General features: G+C 38.1%; 1 protein-coding gene across 2 annotated transcripts in view; it reads right to left on the reverse strand.

Moving 5' to 3' along the window:
• The window catches only part of foxj3 (forkhead box J3), a 119,539-nt gene extending 93,976 nt beyond the window's left edge, over positions 1-25,563 (reverse strand). The window contains exon 1 of one of the 2 annotated variants that reach the window (XM_055183295.2): positions 25,246-25,563. The gene's annotated coding sequence lies outside the window, so the exon portion shown is untranslated. The remainder of the gene's footprint in view (positions 1-25,245) is intronic. The other variant, XM_055183296.2, reaches the window with a different exon arrangement.
• Positions 25,564-26,210: the final 647 nt, after the last annotated feature.

Genomic DNA, 26,210 nt, shown 5'->3' on the forward strand with positions numbered 1-26,210 from the left:
GTTATTAATTTTATAGACTATTGAAGCTATAGTATGCCTTCATTGTATTTTGTATTTATGCATACATTACATTAAAAATAGTGAGAAACGCGAGTTTGTCGTGGCTTGCTTAAAGTTGAGAAAACTTTACAACTATTAGCATTACTGTATGTGCGAGAAAAACTCTTTATTTGGCGTCGCAGCTCCTTGTGCGTACCGACAGTAGAGAGACCTCTGCACGTGACGCGAGAGACCCGACGGCTGCTGCATGAGCACAGAGAGAGAGAGAGAGGGAGAGAGAGAGAGAGAGAGAAAGAAAGAGCGAGCGAGAGTCTCGCTGCGAGACCCGCGGTGGATTCACTGGCAGTTATTATAAAAATTACAGAAATAACTCTGTAACATTTTTTATAAGTGAATTATTTTACATGTTTCTCCGTCACACTCAGTCTAACATGCGGGAGGGCAGAGTTAGCTACGCCCACTTCTTTGCATTCCGCGGAATAGACGGAATAGAAAAATCTGTTACGTCTTGACATTTTATTCCGCGGTAACGGAATACACCGTCATACCGCCCACAGCCCTAATTCATATTCATTCACGATTAATCGTTACAGCCCTAATTTACACATTATTTTACACAGTACACCCACATATATTATGTAAACAAAAACTTTTATCTTGCAAATGATTAGTCGCGACTAATCGTGAGGCAGCACTAAAAGTCTCAATGTTAGGGCTGCACGATTCCAGGAAAAATTATGATCACGATTGTTTTGCTCAAAATTTTGATCACGATTAGAAATCACGATCATTCTCTAAGTGAAGAACTTCTATTCACTTTATTATTTTTATTACACTTTACAGACATGTATATAATATTAGGCTATATCTATTTGATATATTATAAAATATTTTATTGTTTTGTAATATTCACAGCTCCCATTCTCTTTTTAAAACATTTAAAATCATTCCACAAAATTCTGCAAAGATTTTGCAAAAGAAATCCGCAGAAATAGCAAAAATAACTCCTTATACAGATCCAATTGTAGCTGATACTCTTACAGCATTTAAAGCAGTTCAGTTTTGTTTTAACTTTCAAAATAATTAAATATCTTTTATTTCTTACATTTTAGAGAATTTTGTGTTTGTTAAAGGCAGAGTCCATGATGTTTGAAAAACCCTTTGGAAAAGGAGACGGGCCGACTACCAAAACACACTAATAGCCAATCAGCAGTAAGGAGCTTGTCTACTAACCGACATACTTGCCGGGTTGCGTATGTGTGGGGCGGGTCTATCAACGGAAGGTCCAGATTCTATTGTGGTAGGGCGTGTTTGTTTAGGTGATTTCAAATATCAACATTGGCTTTCAAACATCATGGACTCCGCCTTTAAATTAAGGTTTTTGATGATGAACCAGAGGTTAGCGGCCGACTGCACGTTAACGACATGTTTGATCAATTGAGCCTCTCAAATCAACACTTCACTTGCCTAAAAAACATTTATATAAAATATATATTTTCAGCATATAACAATGTTTGTTTAAATGTTTATTATCAATACTATTTTTAAAAATGGGAGGCAGGCTGCTCTACTGCTCGCAGTCGCGACGGAGTGCAGAAATATAATGAAAAGGGCTATACATTCAAAACAAAACGAAGTAAACACGAAACAAAATAAACATGCATGTTGCCTTACCTTACACATTCGCTTTTATAGATTTTGTCTTAGATGCTGTGTGCATAGATTATGCGCAGTATATTTTCCCTCTGTGCAGCGGGCAGAGACGCTAAACACCTTTGTAACAGGTGCATTGTGAATGTATGTGTGTGTGTGTGTAGCTGACTCAACGTCTTTCTTTTACAATCATCACTCAGCGTTTCTTTTAATTAAATTGAAAAATATAAAAAGACGAAGAAGCCAGAGGCCTGGCCTGCGTATCATCTGTGATGTTAAAATTGGCCCGAAACCCGACCAGAGGGGCGTAAAAAGGCTGAAATGCAGGGCTCTAATATATGTATGTCATGGATGATCGGGTTTTTTATGGTTGCGGCTTGTGTCTTCAGCTTTTAAAAATCTTGATATTTCACGTTTGGACGAAACAAAAGCACAGTTTGCACAAGACTCGTAACTTACCTAATCATCATCACTTTCCTCAAATCCGAAATTTCCAAACAATGGAGTATATGACCCTTTTCGGGGAACTAACGTACGTATTTATGCACTTTCTTCTTGTTGCTCTGCCATTATGTTCGTTCAAGATGAATGACTGTAAATTATGCCAACTTAATTCTATCATAACAAAGACCGTGCTTGCAAATATCCACTCCGTATACTCTGACTCCGCCCATAACAAGCAAACACATTGCTTGATTCTACACCGTCTGCTTTGTGCTTGGTCTTTACACATTAAAGCAACACCAAAGAGTTTTTTTTACCTTAAAATAACGTTTCCAAAAAAGTTTCAGTGGTTCATCCACACAAAACAGGGTGAATGGCACTTTCACATTCGCTTTGCAGCCCTCTATCTGCCAAAACCGCACTAAAGAAGTTTCCAACCGTCGGGTCGCGGTCCTGTAGTTCGAGTGAAAACTACAAAAACTTGCTTTACGGCAGACCTACAATCCAATCAGAGCCAGCTATGCTGCAGTATTTACGACAGTGGTAATGAACAATTACGCTACTAACCTCTAGGGGGAGCAAAGAGCCAGAGTTCTTTAGTGTTGCTTTAATCGTGACAATTGTCTTTAACTAATAATGTAAAAATTAGATTAGGAGCATCAAAGTTTGATTTCATTCACTGATGATGACCTTACTAAGTCAATATAAAAATAACAAGGGTATTTTTCACAAAATGTTTTTACATTATGTAGGAGGATTTTATGTAGAAAACACAAAAATTCACTTCAGCTGGGGTTTTTTACAGGCAGGGTCACATACAGGATGGAGTGCTTACTCAAAGCTATAAATTCGCTATTAAGTGACTATTCTTGGCATCAGGATCATATAAATTTGTGTTACGATGCCTTCTTTCAAAACGTTTTTTTTTTTATAGCCAAACAATGAGCAGGAATGCAGTAGGACAAATGTCAATGACAGATCAATTTCACAATCACATTATATCCAGGTTTTTCCTTTACTGAATTTGTATTGTGAAATTTGAGGCTGATACAATAATTTTGAATGCATTTTCTCTACCGATATGATTCTATTCTAATCTCCAACTTTATTTAAAAAGACAAACTCTCCAGCATTAAAACAGTGCTATATATCTGAACTGTGCAGACGAATACTTCTTTTAAAAAACAGACTACTATTCAAGGTCCAACCTTTTAAACCTCCTGCTCTAATAACAACTTATTTGCTCTATGTGAACATGGATTGAAGACATGCAATTGCGTAAACAATGAAACAACCAATTTGTATACATGGATGAGTGCTGATAGTGCTACCAAGACATCATAGTGGGTAGGCTGAATTGAAGTTGAACCAATGTGAATAAAAAGAGAGGTCTGTTCTTCTAGCCTTAAGTTTCAAAGAGTTTTACTATGTGAAGCTCCACCATAAATGCATGGCAACAGGGAGAAATCTTAATGAGACCCCAACCTCAATTACCATGTGACTACTATACAGTGCAAAATGAAATGCAAATGAGGAAGCCATTAGGGAGGTCAGGACGATTAGTGTTACCTCACCTTCACAGATAACTTTTAATTATTAAAAGGTCCATCTGCTGGAAATACATTTTTAAATAAATGGAAAGGGTGGTCAATAAACAAAGTGAATGAATTATTTCAAGATGACCAGCCAGGCCCCAAAAGAGAAGATTCGGGCCACTGAAGCACATAATCAATTCTTCAATTTTCTAAACTCTTATACCGCATCAGCACGTATTTTAAATCAGTCTGTAAGTGAGGCCATAACACCGTTCTGCCCAAATTACTAGCAAGATGAAATCTTGTGTCCATCTCTAACCCACAGAAGGATAAATTCCTGTGTCTCTCTTCCAATCTTTTCAAATGGCTCGTTTCAGATGACTCACTTGGCAGAAGTTACACGTCATGTGGCAGGCAGCATGACTCATTCAGAACAGAGGATTTCTAGCGCAAACTGCTGACCTGCCATTATCAGCCACCAGTAGCCATATATATTAGTATTGACGTCTTTAAGATTCCAGCACTTAAAAGTTATTTAATTCGATTTCATAAGTGAGATATTGAGGCAACAAGTAGTATCAAAGGAAAACAAGTAGGTGTAGCAAATTGTTCATATTGTGTCACACAGTGTTGTCAACAGGTCTTCAGTACCACTTCGGTTCTAAAAAATAAAAAGTAATCTGTACCAGGTTTTTTTATAGCAGAACCGGTTTGATAGGTTGAAATGTTTCATAGACGTAACAAAAAGCAGGGTCACTGAACTCCACAAAATCATTGAAGATGTGCAGATCGCGTACAGAAATACTTCAGATTTAAGGCAGATCATTGAGAGACCGACCAAAGTGTTGTGATGAAACAAGGAAACTCATTAAAGGCCGACATCTGGATTCATTGGAGTTCAAGCAGGTGAGTTTCAGTTTTGCTTACATTTGAATTATAACTGTTATAGCATATTTTCATTGTAATGTCGTACTGAAATAACCCCCCGTTTGTGAACTTAATGATTAGTAGGGGAGAGTGGGGCACAACCTAACACTTTTTGGTTTAGGCTCAATCATTAAAAAATATTTGAGTTTGATTATTTGACCTACACTATTCATCCATTATCTAACCATAGTTTAATTATAAATGGATAGAAATGTCTAAATATGCAAGGAAAAAGCAGCACAATTATGAGGAAAAAATTACATTATTATATGTGACACAGTCTGTAAAAAAACATACTAAAGTCTCAAAATCAAATTCTGAGTTATTGAAAATCAAAGTCTGATTTTAGCCATTAATTTCATTATGATTTTAATCTTTGACATGGCCTTATTCAATCAATATTAAGAATATGGACAAAAATTACGCTAATGTTAGCTGTTTTCATATTGTTATTTCTAAGGGGTTAGTTGTAACACGGCGTTACAACTAACCCCGCTGGGTGAAAATATTTTCAAATCCACCAAAAAAGTTGCTAAGAGCTGCAGACATATTTCAAAATGATGAAATGTTTTAGTCAACAAGACACTGATTAAGACGACATAACATTGGTTTTGCTATCTTACACACCCAATTCAGAAACCGGAAAAAAAACGCATGATGAAAAAATTTACTTAAATGCCACCAAAAAACTCTTTCATCAATAACTCTATGGAAAAACATTATACATTTCCAAGTTTCCAGATCGTTTTTTGGCAGCGTGAAAACAATACGTAAAAAGCAAAACGCTCAACCCTGTGCAACAATGTAAACGGTCCGTGTTACAACTAACCCAGTGTTAGTTTTTGCCCCACGCACCCCTACAGTACCAGCGGGGCTAATGCTGATGCAGTCTGGCATCCTTATTAACCATTTCATGGTTTTAAAACTTTTTCAAATGTAAAATAAATGAGAAAACGACATTTTACACAGCAGATGACCTGTACAAAATTAATGTAAAATAATAAATGTACTGCTAGCAATGTTTGTTGTTTTATCTTTAATATGCAGGTACTTCAATATCGATTTTTGTAAATGTAATTTAATTGCTCAATTTTGTTATTTAAAACCAGTTAATTGGTGCCAGTCATCTAATGTTATATATATTTATCTATGTTCAATCAGTTGTCTTCCCAAAGTTTATTAAGAAATGTGTTTTGCTTTGGTACCGAGAACTGTGAATTTTTACTGGTATCGGTACCTACTACTAAAAATTTGGTACTGTGACAACACTAGTCACACACACGGATAATTACTGTCAAAATTAACCACAAATTTCCAAGTAAACTGCATTCGCCAAATGTTTCTGGAGATTCAAATCATGCCATGCTTGCAACAAGTAGCCAACCTGTCTAAGCAAGATTTTCAAAAGAGCATCAAAAACTTTTAAGAGCAAGAGACCCCTAATAGGTAATCGTCACTGGTCTCACGTTATGACTATTATGTCAACAGTTCAATTCAATATCTCAGTGCATCATAAATAGACATGTGCCAATTACTGGTTTTAATACAGAGTCAACTTTCAAAACCACTATGATTTTCTGTCATACCATTTCCAAGTTACGAGCTGTGTTTACACAAAATTAATTAAATCGTTAAGTCATGTAATTGATTTGATGTTTACATTTAATATATATTAAAAAAAAAATTAAATATTATAATTTAAAAGGCTTTATTTTTTACATGGCATATAAAAAATAAGGGCTGGGTATTGTTAGGAATTTCACAATTCGATTCGATTTCGATTCTTGAGGCTTCGGTTCAATTCGATTCAATTCAATATTGGCTTGCTTGCTTCGATAACGATTCTATAATAAGTAAATACACAAGCAATTAAGTACCCGAGCATATTTTTAAATAATGTGTGTAGTATTACTAATGTTTGATCACGTTGATGGTGCAGGCTTGAAAGAAGTGCTGCTGTTTACCATCTTTGAACTTTCTGTTTTGATAAAGCGCGTCTTGTACAATGCTGAACGCTCTCACTAAAGTGTTGCCCACAGCGCCGCCACTGGCCGGGGGGGTTGAATCGATTCATAGGATTTGATGAATCGATATTGAATTGAGAAAATTTTTTTGCAATGCATTGATAAATCGATATTTTTACCCAGCCCTATGAAAAATAAAATTTTTGTGTCCGGTTGAGAAGTTGTTTGTATATACGCAGACATTTGAAAATAACACATTTTAGTCTTGCAATGGCAATACTGCAACACAGTTAAATCATGGTATTTTTGCTTAAGATTATCATTCCTCCAAAATCGGCCCATGCCTAATACTCACAGTGTGTAGCATCCTCAATTTTTAATATTACTGCACAGGTAAGTCTGTCTCCCTCACACTTTTACTGTTGCATCTTTCTCTCGTCTTTTTTGTTAAAGCCTCGCATTAAAACTCTGCTCCAGCTTCTCTCTGCGTCTTTGATATGGTGCGAGAGACGCATATCGTTTAGAGATGCAATGTGGCATCTTTACCATGTAGATTGAGCGATTTACATCCTAAAGAACTTTCAACAGCAGCCCAAGTTAAAAAAGATGAAATGCACTTTATTTACAGTCTCCTGTGCGCACATACTCCCCTCATAGAGCACTATTTTAAATAATTATTTGTTTTATGCATCAATGCAGTTAATCGTAATTATTACATTCAAGAGACCCAGTAACTAAATGACCAGCAGTAAGCATATGTGACCCTGTTTGTAAAAATCAAGGCTAAAGTCTCATCACCTAAGTAAGAGATTAGGAGCATCAAAATTTTATTTCAATCTTTAACATGACCTTATGAATTTTGAAAATATTATAGTTATATTTTCATAGAATGTTCTTTACATTACGTATGAGGATTTTATTGTAAAAAAAAACAGTAAATCACAGGCAGGATTCACATATAATGTGCAAAATATCCAGCTATTAAAAAACTCTTTGAAAGGGCAGCCATTGGAACTACACATCTTTTACTGGGTATGTGTGGTCACATTATGAAAACTGTCTGCTACCCCCTACTGCATATTGGTTTCTAAAGCAACGTCCACTTTTGCATGTTAATGGGACAGTAAATTAAGACAGAGATGTGGAGGAATCAAACCGTATTTAAAAACATCAGAATAAATGAATAAACACGACCCCTGGAGCGGGCATACCAGGGGTTGCTGGCAGATTGGACTGTGCACGACCGCTCATGTCAGATGAAGCTGCAGGGTTCACAGCAAAATGACATATCAAAGACACAGAGGCTTGTAAATGGGGAAAAAGCAGACAGGAAACCACATTCAATTCAAATTTATATCAGATTCAGAACAAAATCCACAAATCTTAACAAACAGCAATTAGTCAGTCAAAATACAATCTTCAATCTTGGGGCTGTTATTTTAAGCTGAAGAATTTGCTGAAGTGATTTACTGTCATGTTACTAATTTCATACCTGAAGTGCAATGCAAGCTCCATGATCGAGTTAAAAAGATAAAGATGGTCTTAGGAAATCCCCTAATATAACATAATCTTCTTTCTGAGAGAAAATCAAAAGCCAAGTAGCCGAACTATGCTTTTGAATAGGGCTGCACGATTCGGAGAAAAAATCTAATTGCGATTTTTCTGATCAAAATTGCGATTCGCGATTTAAAGTGCGATTCATTAGTATATAATAAAAGAGGTACATCCAGGTTTGTTGTGGTGGTTTTAATAGCACCAAAGAAAGATGCTGTGCTACTGTTTATTTAAAACCTCTTAAACATTGTACCAAGTTGTCTGCAGGACTTTGCTATAGACCCTTTGCACGTGACGCCACGCTCTACTCGCGCGAATTATGGACGCCATGATGGACGGCGGAAGTGCTATGTTGTAGACGGACGGCAAGCCGAACAAGTACGTGTTTGTGTTCGTTAGGGTCATTAAATGGTTATTTCGTGTTGCTATGATGCACCTACCATTACAGAAAAGTGGCATAAATACATTATTTTTACATGAATGTTATTGTTTAATGCTGCAGTGACACCATACATTTCATAGCTGCCAACTCTTACGCATTCACCGTGAGACCCACGCAATTGACCCCATTTTCACGCCACACATCCATTTTCACGATGTAAGTAGCTAAACCAGTGCTCGCAGTACTGACACTTTTATATTTTAGCGTACCTTCACTGTCTTTTGCGTGCCACCTTCTCATGTTGCTGGTACTTTGCTGCAAAGAGTCAAAGAGCATTTCACTTTATGTGGCGCTGCGCATGAAGTTCGGCAGCGAGGACATCAGAGTACCGCGAGAGCAAGTCGAAATGTTACAAAAGGGTCCGCCTTTACCTTTGCTCTCGCGTTACTCTGATGTCATACGCCGATCAGTCAGCTCCGCACCAGTCGAACACACAAAGCGTCAAGGTCTGGATGAAAAGCAGAGACCTGCCCGGATTCCACGCACGCAGTCAGATACCCTCAGAAAACAGCAATTTTAATCAACCATCACTCGCGTGTGCATGTTTGCAAGCAGTACAAGCCTGCGTGATGTTTGCGGTGACAGGTTTTAATAAAAGAGAAAAAAGTCAATTGATATTTGACATCTATAAACAATAATATATACGAAATATAATTATATGGTCTTGACATACTCATTATCTGTTGCTTTAGTTTAATATTAAACTACTCATTTGGTTTATTTGATTGTGACAGTCCCTCTATCACCAATCACAAATCATCACTTTACGCTTCTCTTTCTCAGTGGATAAACTGAATCAAAGCTGCTGTTATCTGCAGTTATACATTTTACAGAGACCAGTAGCCTATTCATTAGATTTTAACTGAACTTTTTTGGCACTTTTATCAGAAGGAAAGCATAATAGAAGTGTATAAAATAATAGTAAAGACTCTAATCTCAGGCATTTAAACTCAGTAAAAGCTTTTATTTCAATTTAATTTCTAAAATATGATTCGATTTGTATTGTGAACCATTTTAACGCAGTCTTTCCCAACTATTTAACACAGAAATAGCTAAAATCCACACTATTATCAATTGGCAAATGGTTAGGACTTAAAAATTATTACCACAAACCCCCACCCCCCCAAAAAAATCTCACTCCAAGCTGAACACTAACTCAGAAGTTGGCAGCTCTGCAGACTTTTAAAAGCCTTAAGATCAGCACCAGTGTATGGGATATCCCGTTTACCACATAGTGGTACAAATCATGCGGGCTGAAGTCGGGCAGACTCGGCGTTTAATGAGGTCCGTGAAAATTGAAGGAGGAAGAAGGTAAGGGTCGGTATCCAGTCCCGCTATCTCTAACTTCTCTAAATAGCGCTTTTGTGAGGACCTACCAAATGCCCTACCTCGACCGATAACGGCACAACAACTTCCTTAATATAAGAAGCCATGTATTTTAGTGTAATATATATTTAAACTGTTTAAAACTAATCAAAAATCCCGCTCGTCTATTACTAATCAACCTAGTGCGTCAGTGATTTTGCCGTCCAGCATGGCGTCGTCACGTGGTCTAGGTCACGTGTTTGCAAAGGGTCTATTCTGCAGACAAACTTTTTTTTTAATCTAAGAACATTAAAAAAAAAACAATTTAAATGTTTTTTTTTTAAGTTTTATTTAAAATAACATATAGGCCAATGTATTTTGGCTGTCACTACAACAATGCATCTGACAAGCAAATGTTTAGTTTTTCTTTTAATCATAAGACTATACTCATCTTGTTTTACTTTTCAGGCATCTGTAATAAATGTAAATATATAAGTTATTAGAATCTATGATTTAACATTAGCAAAAAATACAAATAAAACACTGCACAGTCCTCACTCTAGGATTTTAAATGTGGAGCTGCAGAAGCTTGTTCAGTTAAGAGTAAGGAGTGATTTTAATTTTTGGTGTGTAATAAACATTTCTGACACAGAAAGCACCAGGTTACTGTCACTTTAAGACACAAGACAGCTAAACTGCTCTGCTTCAATATAGCCTACTGATAAACATCCAGCTGTTTATGTTCACTTAGACAAGAAAGAAAACTTAAGTTTAGTGATCACGCGTGTGCTGACTGCTCTCTGTGTGCGCGCTTCTCGTGCCTGTAAATATTCAAAGCGGTGCAGATGTGCGCGTGCAAGAAACTATAATGTACCTGTTTCGTCTGCTGTGTTCCGGGCTTTAATGAAACCTGCTTATAGTCTGATGAGGCGTTTGTCATTGTTTGCGATGCATGACGAGAAACGGACGTATATACACCTTTCTTTAAGTCCAACATTACACAAAAGGGAAATGTTTTCGCGCATTTCTGTCCTTTCATTTGCCGGTTAATGAGTTATAATGCGTTTTTAAAATGACTGAATCCAAAACCTGCCAACTTCATGATATTCCGCGTTGTGCAGTTAATTCCATTTGTATGCATTTCGCGATTCTGTCCGTATCGCGTAAATCATATGGCCGTACACTTTGTTGAGGAGTTGAACTGCTGCTCGTGCTCATGTTTTCCAAATGGTGTGATGACTTTTGAAAATCATGTTTAGAAAATCAACATCCACAAAAATATCAGTGTTTAATAACTTGCAATTTGATGGTGCAGACTCAGACAAAAGTAACAATAAAGTATGTTTATTTTTAGTTTCCTTTATCATTAAGATTTCTTTCAAATGATACTCTCATATATTGACACAGCTTATACACATATGCCTCGTAGATTGGGTTGAGTTCCTTATTTACCCATTCCATTTACCAGCAAATAAAAAGGGAAACTCTTTCTGGCACTCCTTGAAGACATTAAAAGTAGGTCATTCAGTCTCTGGTGACTCACCAATTCTGGCAAGAAACCAAATAGTGCAGGTATAGAGAAGGCAAGAACAACACTTAAAGCTCTTTGGCATGGGTGTCATGTTTTAGCAGCTTTAAAGGCAGTTCGCAAATCATCACACTGCCCTTCCATAAACATTAAATACTTTTTGAGTTTCTTACAGTAGACGGAGCATGTAAAACTAAATGAAAATTTTCTCTGCAAATTATTTTTCCCTATGAGACTAATTTCAATTATTTATACTAATTTAAAATAATTAAAAATTAACGCATGTTCCTAGAAACACAATGAAAATGTATAATTATTAAATTAAATGCATCAATTTTACAAAATGTGAAATATATAAATAAAATATTTATATTATATATAGTGCTGGGCAATAATCCGATAACGATAATTTTACCGATATAATTTTCCAATAAAACGATAATGACAGTTCGATAAGCAGACAAAATAGTTACAGTATACTGCCCTACAAAGCGAAAGCGCAGTAACTACGCATTTGGTCAAAATTGAGTTAAGGGTTAAAATGGGCTTTGTGAGATCTGTTCTGTCTTGTGACAAAGTCTCCTGGTTAAATTTTGTCCCATTTCAGAGAAATGTGTGTGCCAAAATTGCAGTTACATGTTTGATTGGCTGGTGTAAAAAACTTTAAAGCCATTTTTCTCAGTTTCAGTGTTTGCGTAGATACTGCACTTAGCCTTTGGAGGGCAGTATACTGTACTTTCTTTGAGTGTCCGCCTTGTGCGCGCACACGTACGCACAGCTTTAAAAATATATTTACAGGACATTCACAAATTCAGGAAAGCTGAGGGAAAAACAGCAGATCCGTAAGTGCGCTTCCACAGCAACGTGTATAGCTCGTATATGTATACATTACGTTAAAACATTTTGGTCAGGGTTTCCCGCAGCACATTTCAGTTAAGGCAGCCCGCCTAAGCTTGAAACCCTACCGCCTTAACTGGGTCGTCCAAAAAAAAAAAAAAAGGTCGTCCAGTGCATCTAGGAGAATAGCGCGAACGTGCATCACACCGCATGCGGGGACGCGCGCCCCACGGGCGAAATGAGAAAGACGTGGTCCGGACCGTCACTGTAGGATAACTAGCCAGTTGATAAAACATCTCGGAGAATAGCGCAGACGCGCTTCACACCGCGAGCGTGCACGAGCACCACACGGCCAAAATGAGATAAGACGTGGTCCGTCATGTCTGGAGGATAGCCAGTTGATAAAACGCGTGTCCGTGAGAACTGTAAGTCGACTTATTTTTTGGGTTTATTTAAGCCTGTTATTGTATTAGTGTATAGTTCTTCTAATGTTAAAGTAAGTTAGCTGGTGATTTTGTTGTTTGAGGAACCTGCTAAGGTTTCACGTGCCTGTTGATTCGATATAATTGTTGAGCGATCTTACTCACTTTATTTAAGTGCATTATTTGCATGCTACAGTTATACCCCTTTAAGATAATGTAATTAAAAGTGGAAAAATTAAATTTTACAATTTTTGCGCTAGCTATCATCGTTCACCAGACGTTCTACAACATCTGCTTTAGTTTGTGTTTATTAACCCTTTAGTTTCACTTCATCACGCAGCTATTTCCATTAGAGGTAAAAACATTTAATTCATTAATAATCTAGTGTGGGTTCATTTTTTGTCATAGTTTCTTCAAAATTAAGTTTTATTTGAGTCTTTTAAAAATAAATATTTAATTTATTTATTTTAAAATATTTTAATTTTCATCATGACGCATACTCCCCGTCCCTTTGATTGCCACGCCATTGGCCCCGCCCACTTGCCCAACCCTACAACCTTAACTAACACATTTTCTGCGGGAAACCCTGATTTTGGTATATAAAACGTTTTGGTAACACTTTACAATAAGGTTGTATTTGTGAACAATTAGTTATAAAAAGTAATAAAAAGAAAATTAAAAACCCTGCAATGCTGCTTAATGTTATGTCATGAAAACATTTAATATATTCGTAACAGGCCCCATCACCCAGCCTTAGTGCTCATCCTCATGCAAACATTCATATGAATAAATTATTCTGAAAAACCTAAAAATGTATTCACACACTAAGTTTGTAATGCTGGCCCAGTTTCTCAGTTGGACTCCCCATCTAGCCTGCATTTTTAGTACAATCGGTTACTAAAAAGAAAATGGGAAAAAATAGTACAAAATGGCATTAGACACCAGGTGCAATCTCCTCCAGGCACTCTTTGACTATCCTGGTCCAACTGCAGCCTCTGGCGGGGTCACTACAAGGGCTAGGATTCCAGCCGGCCTATTTAAGAGACGATGACTCAGCCAGCCCAACCCGATGTCAGTAGTGTCAGCCGCCAAGGGATCTGGCATTCTAAAGATCCATTGATCAGTGCAAATAATGTCCCGTCACTGACACACCACCACAGGGCCAAAGAAACCGACCGGGTCTCCAAAAGCTTCGGAGTCAAGCGGTACGAGTGCCCCCCTTCCCCCACTTCGGGTTAATTTGAACTGTGCAAAGGGAGCAGCGCTGTGTCCAAAGGAAATATGACTCATTTGAGTAACATGAGGCATTCTCCACAGAACTCTTGTTTGTTAAGTAAGAGAAGCCAGCTGAATACAGCAGAAGAAGAGGGGCTTCGAGAAGGGGAGGGAGCAATTACTTTTAGGTGTCTGCTAGGTCCAATTAAAACTCTGCTAACCCCAATTCCACACAGCGCATCTTGGGCTACGTTCAAGGTCTTTCTGAGCCGCAATGACAGAATCATTCACTTTAAAATGAATAGTATGAACGATTCTATGCAGAAGAATTTATACATGGAGTAAATAGGTTCAAGAACCGTCGTGAAATGCATTACAGCAGAAAAGTGGTTGCGCTGCTTAGCCGAGCACACAATCACTGTAAATTATCACACTCGCTGATGTGCTAAATGCATTAAAACATCCCTGTGCCAAAATCACTTTTGATGTGATCCACAGCACGCATTTAATAATGCTGTAAATGCATTTAAATCAAACAGGTGAAAAGTTTGAGCAAAGATTATGTCTTAATGTGTTCCATGTATGCTATATAGAATTTGAGATCCATTTTTATGGATAACTAGTGCAGTACAGTTATATGTAATATGAATGCACCACATGGACTTGCAATATTCAGTGTGTAAATGCAGAGCACTCCGGTTCCACATTTCTACAAATACTACTTTTCGCTAAAGTTTATCATACAAAGTTATATTTTTCAACAACAAAGAAGATAAAAACAAACAAAACTCAAGCTCTCTGAAGATATACAGTCATTGATATAAGAATGATCATAAATAATTATGCATGTATGTATAGGCCTATATATATTTTTATTTAAGGTAGAAAAGGGATTTAATCGGGAGCAGTGAGAGATTTTCTCTCAATGCTGTTTGATTAACACGAGTGACGGACAGGAGCAAAATTAGGTAACTTCCCCTTTAAGACCAAAGTCCGGATCCCATACAGGGTTACACATGCGTTTTCTCTTTTAGCTGTTTACTTTCTCTTAAGACCTAACTGGTCGTGTTTATGAGGATGCCTTCAAAGACAGGAATTTTGACGCATATGTGTATTTAAGGCCAATAAAGCGGAAAAATGCTCACGAGCTTAATGAGCAGCGGTCGCGCGACTTGCGCTCTCCTTGCAGACAGAAAGAGCAGCGGTTGCGCGACTTGTCCGCTTCTGACACACAAAAAGAACGCACGCATACAGATCTGTTGTCTGTGTTTCAATGGCTTAAAATAACTTGTTTTAAAACTGCAGTGCTTAAATACGTGTACAAACGTTACGTTTTCGCGACCACGCGCACATGAGCGTGACGTGTGCGCGTTACCTCGATAGAAACGATAGTCCAAATTCTCTACCGGTTGACAAATTTCTACCGGTTAATTATGTCTACCGGTTGCCCACCCCTATTTGGAACAAGACGTAAATTATAAATGCACACATTCCCATGGTTATTGGCATTACATACAATAATAATGAAAATGTTGAAGAAATAACCATGGTTATATCTCATACTATTTTAGGGAGGCTGGGTCCCATAAAAACAAGTGTACAACTAAATACTTAAGTTTAAATTATTTGTTTATACTACTTTAAAAAAAAAAAGGGAAGGCTTAAGGCTAGTCCTAGACTAAAATACATGTTTGAGCTGTCTCAACTTAAAATAACTTTCACTGATAGACCTTAAAATATGTCAGTGCCATTGATTTGTCTCAGGATACATACCAGTAACATCTTTTTCTAAGGCATGTCTATAAAATGTGCTTAAACATCTTCATTTAACACAGGCCTAGTCCTGGCTCTAGCCAAGCCTTGTTTGTGAAACCTGGCCTTTACTTATGTTTAAAGTCTAGATCAATGATCTTAACTATTTTTTTTCATGAGAGCCACACTGATAGGTCAGAGTCAATATAGGAAAGCCGCTTTTACAGCAAAGAATCAAAAGTTACATCCAGTCATAAATAGCATGTCTGCTTATCAATCTTTTGCAATGCAATAAATACGAGGGCGAATCATTATTTATCATTTACCAGTCAAATTTGTAACTGAATCAAGATGATTCGGTCGTGGGAGGGGCTTCTGAGATGCCGCTGAGACTCCACTCGCTTTCTGTTATCACCTCACTACTACAGCAAGGTCCTGATTAGTTAACGCGGCACGGAAATCCGCCGAAGTTCAGTTTTTTCAACTCGCGCGTTTCCCGCAGCAACACTCAATTCACGCGGAACGCGCCATCCGCGCCCCATGATGCCTAATCGCGTCTTTGCATTGACTTAACATGCAAATCATCGGGCTTGCCGCCTGTACCGTGTCTGGTGTGAACCCTGCATTACAATATGCATATGCAGTGCCCCCCAAACCACTAGGGGGCCACCTTTCTCTTCATTTTATGCGGCACTGCACAGAACGATTGGTGAGTGCCATTACTTTGCCACGAGAGCAATAAAGCATAACAAGCAGTCTGATCTCATGATACTTTGATGTCCTATGAACACGCTTATCAACATGCGTCTTGATATAACGGTTATGGTTTTATAACAAAGTTAGCGTCTGAAGCAGAAAAGACAGAAAAAGCGAATACCTGCTTGATCATTTTACTGTATTATTTACTGCCATGCGAGCCACAAATTAAAGCTTGCCGAGCTGCATACGCAATGAAAAACACTGGTCTAGATGAATACATGACTTAAGATGATGACACTTGAACAAAAAAGACACTTAAGTTGTTTACTGCTAGCTAAGCTTTAAAGTCATAACAGTATTTTTTCACCATCTAGTCAAGCGTAACTTGGTACCAGTGTCTTGGTGAGGCTCTGAATAGTTGCATGCTATTCCCATTGAGAGTGTATTCAATCAACTGCAACTGGCAAACAAGTTTTATGATGTATTTGGGAATGTACTTGAGAATTCTTCAAGGAATCCTGGGAATGCACAACACTACCTGTGCTATTATTTTGATATACTTTAAGATTTAGAAATAAACCACAATCAGTGCATATATAACCTAGTAAGGGGATGTGCACACCAACGCTTTTAAATGTGGCTGAAAACAACCAGCGGATGATGACTGCAAGTTTTCTTCAGCGGAGCGCTTTGGTTGCTGTAATACTTCTGATTTGTTTATCAGTCGTTGTGCGATGCGCCGGTTGGTTGTTGTGATATTTGTCCCACCTCTCCTCCACTGTTATTAGACGGCAATGCGAGAACTGAAATTGACGAACTTAGCTTTTCACCCAAAGTTAAATTTTTTTCAACTCTCGGCACCAAACTCCTACTTTCATTTTGAAAAATGCCATGTTTCCAATGGAAACAATTGTAAACATACGCCGGCCGCCGGCATAAAAGCTTTGGTGTGCTCACCCGCTATATTTTTACTGCTTCATATACTTCTAAATTCCCCCAAGTAATTTCACTGCTCCTGGAAAATGACCCAGAATCATTCAATTATTAAAAGTTATTAAATTCTCAAATTTAGCATAATGCAATGTCAAAATAAGGTTGAATAAAGCAAAACAACAGCAATTTAAATCATTTAAAGACAACTTTAACCTCCTAAGACCCGAGCTGTGGTTTGTCTTTCTTCCAGATTTCTTCCAGCTATTTTGGGGTTAGGAAGAACAAATAAATATAATAACCAAATATTTTTCTTTGAACATGAAGCAGTGAAATCGTCCATGTTTGTGTACATGGTTGTGATCCAGTTACACAGAATTAAGTATTATACAACAAAAAATTTGATGTCCACGTATGTGGACACACCAGGTCTTAGGAGGTTAAATACAGAATAAATAAAAAAACTAGTGACAATTAGAAGCCTACAGTTTCACCATTTTAAGGGCAACTTGAACTAACTTTAAAGGCAGAATTGAACCTTTAAACTGCACTAAACCAATTAGGTTTCCTAATTAGAGAAATGTTTGCATTATAGCTTTGCCCGCTTACCCTCTCAATATGGATGAAATGACCCAGAACATGGAGATAACTGGTCAGAAATTGCTCTTGGAGCAGAGAGCATGGATAATTGTCCATCTATAGCAAGTTATTAGAGCTTCTCTAGAAGTGAATTTGTAACTACAGCTGAGTTTGCAGTAAGCTAAAGTAATTAAAATGGTTATTAAAAGGTATTAGGCGAGCTTGATTATGATTACTTAAGCTGTGTAATCTAAGCAAAATCCTTTCTCTGCTCACAGCTACCAAGTCTCTGCTGAAGAGGAGCATCTCTAATACCATTAGAGAGTACAAAATGAGAGATACTGTGTTTTGTCATACTGTTTTAGACAACAGTTTTAGTCAGTTCCACCGTGACACACCCTTAAAGACCAACATATTTTGTCAAGAATGGGCAATGCGGCAAGAAATTTTTCTGCTGTCAAAATGAAAGAAAAGGTGGATCCCCGCACATTTCTCAAATGTGCCGGTCTTGAACCGAGAATATATGTAGTCAAATAAGATGGCACCGTTAAAAAGTGACTGGCTGCATTTGACATGCTGAAACAACAAAAATCAGTACAATGTCTGAACTTCGATCTACATGGAACTGCATGTAGCTGTGGTCCAGTCTGTACTCTTGAAAAACCTGAACTGGAGGGTAGACAGCTTGAACAGGTCTCCAGCCAGGTAATTGAGGCAGATGACACATAATCTGTCCACTGCACCACATAGCTGGAGTTCCAACTGCTGCTGGATCAGCCGGCATAGCACAGTATAGACCAACATCTGACAAAGTTCTCTGTACATGGGGAGGCTGGCAGAGCTCTGGCAGTGAATTTCAGCATTAATAAGAAATGAAAGTGTAGTGCTTCGGTAGATCCGCGCTCCCCCTCCCAAGGGTGGAGGGGGGGGGGGGGTGTAGTTTGAAAAACTCTGAACCAGTGCAGCGTTCCCATATCCACCCATATCTAGTGAGGGGCTCTTTAAAAATTCATTAATTTACAGCAAAAATAGATTAAAGCACCCAGCTGAGCAAAACTCGAAATTTGGCTCCTGAATAACATTAATAATAAAACAGCTCCCGAAAGCCCCAGGGGTTTCGCCTGAAGAAACTGCGTTGGCTTCGATTCACCTTATAGCACCTTTTGAGTAGCTAATTTTCAGCGATCGCTAAAATAATACATTGCCATTCATAACTATGAATCTCCCGTTGCACTGCATTATTTCAATCAATCTGTTTCAATCGTAGCCTTGAAGCTCCGGTGCCAGCGTCTGGTGAACCAAAATGCCTGGAACTACTGTAATTGCTTTGGTCAGTGCTAAATGAGGTTCATTTAAGTGCAATTATCCCCCTGTGATCTTTCACATAAAGAGAGTTCTTTAACATGAAAAGTGGTCTTGCACAATATGACTGCAAACAAGATTCAAATTGGAATCAGAGATGAATGGGTCCACAGCTCATCTGCATTCAAGTGATGAACAGCTTCGCTAATGAAGACTGAGCTACTTCTTACTGACTCTCACCAACACGCAGCAAAGCTTCATATTGGATTTGGCATAACATCAGCTTGCAGCAGTTAGAAATGGACAAAAGGATAGCTTAGTAGTTGGTACTGGTATTAATGGTAAGCAGCTTGCATACATTAACACTGGTTACTTGTATGCTAATGATTCTGCATTTAACTAATAACTGTTAATTCATTTATCACAAGCATTGCAACGATGATATGTTTTAGGGCTGCATGACGATTAATAGGGGTATAACGATTAACCGTGCAAATGCGCGTTTTCTCAATGAATTAATTTTAATGAATTACGGTGAATTCCCGGCACATCCAAAAGCCAGTGGGTGCTCTCGTGCAGAAACTCCCTTTGTGCCACAGAAGAAGTAGCATTACAAACGCTATTCCAAGAAATGTATACAGGAATATTTATATCGCTGTTCTTCAAATTGTTTCAGGTATTTTCATGATAATAAAGAATATTTTGAATGATTTTGTTTAACGAGTGTTGCTTTTTAAATGCACGTTATAAACGACTCCGACTCATAATGATTTTAGATTGATATGGACTTCCTACTGACCGATTCAGAATCGATTTCAGACAGGCATTTTAATGGGACACACGATTAATCGTTACAACAACAATAACTATTAATCGCGATTAATCGTTTGTAGAATAAAAGATTTATCATATATCAGGGCTCTAGACTAACTTTTTTCACTAGGAGCACAGTGGCCCCCAACTGAAAATTTTAGGGGCACAACCAGAAAATCTAGGGGCGCACACCGTAAATCAACATGCTAACCAAATCTACTAATTTCCACTGTATTACTAATAAATACTTTAATAATAGATGCAGAAATTACAATGTGCCGTTTCAAATTCAGTGTCACATTTTATTCTGCACTTTTAAAGATGCAACAACAAGGTAAACTGACAGCATCATCGCTGTCATGACACCAAAAATAGTAAACAAAATACCATACATTCAGAATAAGAAGTAGGCAATGTTAAATTTCAACATCATCTCTGCCTCATCTGCGCTCTGATTTACGAATCAATAGCTCGCTTGCTCATAGCTCAGACGCACGCACATATCAGGTTGTGATGATATTTGTCTCCGTTTCCTTCCCACAGATGTTTACGCGCGCTCGATTATCTCTAGGCCCCTCCCCCTCCACACATTTTAGCCACTTCTCACACACATTGGCCGCCTCACAGACAGGCATCACTCAATGAGACGCGAGTGTGTGCGCTCACGTCTCATGAGTGTGTGTGGGTATGTTTGTTTGTGTGTGTTTGTGTGTGTTTGCGTGCGTGTGCGCTCGCGTCTCATTATTTCATTGCTAATTTCATTGATCATTGACGTGCCCCTTCCACATTTAATGTATAAAATAATACGGAGGATGGGGGAAGCAAATTTACTGGTCGCACATGTGTGACTGGATATAAAAATCCAGGGCTCGAAATTGCGACCATTTTGGTCGCATATGCGACCGAAATGTAATCTGTGCGACCTTAAAATATATTTGGGAGCATTTGTGCGACTGCCCATTATGTTGTGGTGCGACTTTTAGATTGTGATGCTGCGTGCTGGCGCTGTCCCAGGTTCAGTGTTCTCTCCAACGTTACATAACCAATCAAGTCATTCCTTGTTGCCGTGCTACATACGTGAAGCGCGGAAATATGAAAAGACGAACCGCGAGCATGACGAGAACGAGCCGATTACAGCCAATATTACTACTGTACTTAATGACGACGATCCGGATTCAAATGCGACTCCAACACCGGAAGATAAGACTTGACATTAAACCTTTCGGAGAGAGTGGCTTAAAGATTTCGAGTGTCTCCGCTATGAAAATGGCTCGATGTACTTACTGTGTTTACTGTAAATCCTGTAAAACGGCGTTGGTGGCGGAATCAAAATATTCAAAATATATAAGCACCAGACGTACCTTGCTTAAACATGGCGAAAGTGCCAAAAACACAAGACGTGTCGTGACAAATGTGTTCATTATTAATGGAGACACCGACCTGTACGTCTGCAAAGTGTGTTTGATAATGTATGTGCGCATGCGATGGTGAATGGACATCCGACAAACATCCTTGTGGTCCATGTTGATGTGGAACAGGACAATGCTGATGGTATGTTTTTGTTGTATTTTTTAAAACATTGCCTATTTAGTAGTAAAAGCATCCTGGTAATGCAGTTATCAATATCAATATATATTAGCCTTCTATATTAGGGTCACTTTTGTAATGTCCCAATTAATCAGTGTTTTACGTGTTTGCTAGAATTTCTATGTAATCTTAATCATGTTACCTGTAATTGTTAAATTATTATTGCTGCTATACTATTTCAACAGCATTTGGGTATTAATTTAGGAGTCTATGCAGCAAAAAAAAAAAAATAAATAAATAAAATAGAAGACCAAATTTTAAATGCTGGCCATAGGATGTGTAAAGCGCGGTGGTGGTGTTTTTTTTTTAATAAAATAAATCTATTTACATTGTAGTTGTGGTGCTTTTTAATTTTTGGATGGATGCGCCTAAATTTTTGCTGGTGCTCCTAACTCTTTAAAGTTGGGAGCACCAGTGCTACCAAATAAAAAAGTTAATTTTGAGCCCTGAAATCAGTCGCACACTCTCAAATTTTGGTCGTAAAATGCGACCATTTGGTCGCAGTCTGGAGCCCTGTATATGTGTGTGTACTGTGTATAATAACTATGTATAAATAAATAGACATGCATGTTGATATTTAAGAGGTATTTACATGTGTATATACATTTTTATATTTATATATAATTTATAGCCTATTATATAAATATTTATTCTATAAATATATTTTTTTCTTAACATTATACATGCATGTGTGTGTATTTATATACATCATTATTTACACAGTACACATACATAATGTAAACAAAAACTTTTATTTTGCAAACAATTAATCGCAATTAATCGTTATGCAGCCCTAATAAGTTTTGACTAATTTCGATGCATAACAAGTACCAACACATAATAATAAAACCCACTAAGGCAAGGGCTAAAGGACGTAAGCAGAGCGACAAAAGCAATATTTCTTATATAGACAGGTGCGTACAGCGTTCCTGTAGCTCAAATGGTCACGAGTTCGATCCCAAGCGAACACATATACAAATTAAAAAAATGTATATCTTTGGATAAAACTAAATGCCTAAATATAAAATTTCACTAAATAGGGAGGAGCAATGCAATTATACTATAAATACCACCGCTTGAGCAGTTACCTGATGGGTGGTGTCTGAGCTGGGTAAGCCATGCATTTAGCTAGCCTGCACCCCATTTACCAACAGGGGTCTGATAACTCCATCTCACGGACACATCCATTTGAATAATCGCTTCAACAAGGGGGAAAAATTAAAAGCCTCTCAGTGAGACAGGGCTGGGCAAAGGGCCACCGCTGAATTCCAAATGAGCAATTGGTATGCTAAAGGTGAGGGGCTGTCTCTTCTTTGTCCATGTCAGTCTGCTCGATCTACACATGGTATGCTGATAATTCAAAGTCATTGCACCTCTCTTCGAAAATCTGTCTTATCAAGAAAAGCTAACAAACCACTTGTTGAACGCAAGCATAATACACTGTTTTACACGACACAAACCTAAGAGAACAGATGTTTGTGCCGACACCGAGCAGGACAGCTGGAGAAAGGCTTAACTTTCTCAATGTGGGACAAAATCTCATCAACCAATTCAGCAGAGGGGAAAGATAAAAAAATTATAATGCTTCGGAAAGCACAGTAAACAGTGTAACGGTAAAGAAAGCTCATTACGCAGTATAGCTCTTACATATAAAAAATTAATAAAGCAGCCATCAAAGATCTAAAACGCCAAACAATGGCCCATTTGGTGTGTAGCCCATGGCATCGTTTAGCGATGATAAAAAGTAGGTGGAATGCATAAAGCCAGCAGTTTCCAGGTGAGTTTAGATTTAGCGGCAGGATGCCCACCGAGGCCTGAAGGCAAGAAAGAGACGAGTCTGTGTGCAATACTGCAGCGGAGGCCTCTTCAGATCCTGGCATGGGAACAGTTACGGTACGCTACAACAGATGCCATGCTTGTGTTCTTTAACAGCTCCCATTCCAGCCCATTTAGCAAAGTACTAATGAACAGCAGCATACAGCGTAAGAGTAAAAGAAAGAGATACTTAAGAGGCAATCCCTTTCTTAAGATACGATTTAAAAGTGTCCCAGTTACCGGCTACTCCTATTAATTGCTATAGTAAGAAAAATAGCTTCGTAGTAAGTACATTTAGTTCATGATTAGTATTTAAAAACCAATGTAAATAAACAACAGGAAGATTGTAAAAAGTGTGCATGTGCCATTAAATGTCCTTTATGGTTACTTTTAATTAACTTAATCAAGATATTGTGCTAAAGTGCAAAGGAGTGGATTTAGCAAATGGTTAACAACTTTTTTTTTTTAAATGATACCAAATGTTTTTTTTTTATTGTAAAACCTATAAAAGGCAGCAGTTTCAGCATAAGATCCACCAGGCATGTTCTGACAAGCAACTGATGGTTCAATCATTTTCTGCGTTCTGTGAGCTGACAACCCAAAGACAAACAAGTCTGGTGCTAAAGTGAATCTTTCACACTATTGTATTGCCACACTGACTGGGTGGGGAAAATATGTCACGGGTAGTTCACATATGTCCATCAGGCAATATTTTAAGCATGCTGGTGCACAATTCAACACTCTCGCTATTCTTACTCTACTCTAAGTGAATGAGGAGGGGAAAATCCCACTGGAACTGTTAACACATAAATTCTGTTAGCCGGTTATCCGAATTTCTTGCATGTGAAACACGAACAGCCAAACTGTCACTAAAATGCAATGCATCTGTTTATTGACAACATGATGCTAATTTATGTGCAATAAGTATGTGTGATAGTAGGAGCAACACAGCAAATTTAACAACGAGCCCAACGTGACAGTTAAGGTCTGTTCTTGCTGTAGCTAAAGGGGATAACCTAAATACCTGCTAACATTCCAGTAGTTGATAACAAGAGGAGGAGGTCTAGTCCTAGACGTACAAGACACAGGAAAGTTAAACATCATAAGCTAGATTTGACGTGTATCTAATTCTGCACGTGGCTACACATAACTGTACAAAGTTATTATTATCAGTAACAGATTACCACCTGTGGTTTAATTCCTCTGGTTATCATTGCTTATTCATTCGGCATATGTGACAGATAGGATAAATACCCCAGCACACCTTTACTTGATCATAAAAGCTTAATAATATACACAATAGCATAATATTAATAAGCGTTGATACACTTTTATGTTTTACATGCACAGCCTTCAATGCCCACAGTGACTTCGCATGCATATTAATGACATTTTAAAGGTACCACAAATTGGCCATGGTTCTTATTCGCAATGACACGCAGCTGCCGCGCGTCTGTTTGCAAAATATTAATAGATACGGCCTCCAACTAGTCAGTTGACAGGACCAAAAGTTGCTCGTTTGGCAGTTCCAAGCCGAGCAGTTCGGCTACCATCTCGACTTACTGACTAAGTTTCAGTGACAAATATTTCAAGGTTGGCACGTCAAAGCCTGTCACATAATTCAACAAATAGCAAACGAGCTAAAGTAAAACAGGCTGCTGATTAGCCGCTCACTCTAGCTACCTGTCTGACAAAATCGGCGGCTAGCTGGCTTGCTAACTAAACTTGTTCTCCCAGTGACAGTGGAGCCTTCGGTGTCCCCACCTGCCCCCGACAGACCGCAGCAACAGCATACCACTGAAGGCCTGAGTCCCACCCCCTTGCAAGAACTTCAGCGCCACACAACTAACCGCAAAGTCGTCCATTTTTCGCGGGCCCCGACTTCAACTTCGCAAGCTCCGTGTCGCAAGCTCGTAACGTTCACTCGTTCGCGCTCACTCACCCGGGCTCGTGTCAGCTGCTTGAGGCCAGTCCAGCTCTGTCAAAGTTAGCCGTCCCCTCCCCTTCCTTTTTTCGATCACGGCTCCCTCTCTCTCCTCGAAATGAGAGTCAACACTCCGCGTTTGTCGTGGGGTTGAGACCCGTAATAGCTTTACCGGTTAGTCCGTGGTGTCTCCTAGCCTCTCCGCCTCTCTCGATCTCGTTCGTCTTTCTCTGTGAATAGCTAACATCCGGGCACCGCGCGGTTGCTCCGCGGATTAATATTCCGGAACTACTTTTGGGCATGAGCCGGAGAACGGCCCACTGTACCAAGCGTCAAGGTTTGCAGCCGAAATAAGTAGTTCCTTTAGTAATTCGGTGTACAAAAATATTAAATATAAAAAAATATTTAAAACACGTTTTTAACTACTTTCACAAATAACAAACAAGTATCATAATCATACGTTTGTCATAAAACATTAACTTGATAATTTTGTGTTATCTTTTTATAAATTATTAATATTTTTGTGATCTCTAGTATTTTACATTGTTGCTGTCCACAGTATCTTTCATAGTTTTGTTACGTTACCATTGCGTTGGTAGAATATTTTATTATGCCAACACCAGACAATCTAAACCTTATCCTTCACTTAATTGTAGGTCGTTAGCGCAATTAAATAATTGTTTCGCGTTGCTTACACGTGAATTTGCAAGATACTTGAATTTACAATAACAAATCTTGTAATATTATCTTTGAACAGGATAGGTAAAGTTTATGCGCATGTTAAAATCACTTATTATACCATATCTATGTATTATACTACCCTACGTTGATCCCTGTTTCCATGTGTAATTTATGTTAACAAATAATAATTCCGGTTATGTTCAGCGAATATGTATTTTTATAGTAACATTACTCAGAAAAAATACGCCCGAAAAAGGAACCTTTATTTTGACATTTACGCGGAAGCCCTCCTAAAAAGCCAT

The sequence above is a fragment of the Misgurnus anguillicaudatus genome, chromosome 14 (genome assembly GCF_027580225.2).
Source record: "Misgurnus anguillicaudatus chromosome 14, ASM2758022v2, whole genome shotgun sequence".
Taxonomy (NCBI): Eukaryota; Metazoa; Chordata; class Actinopteri; order Cypriniformes; family Cobitidae; genus Misgurnus; species Misgurnus anguillicaudatus.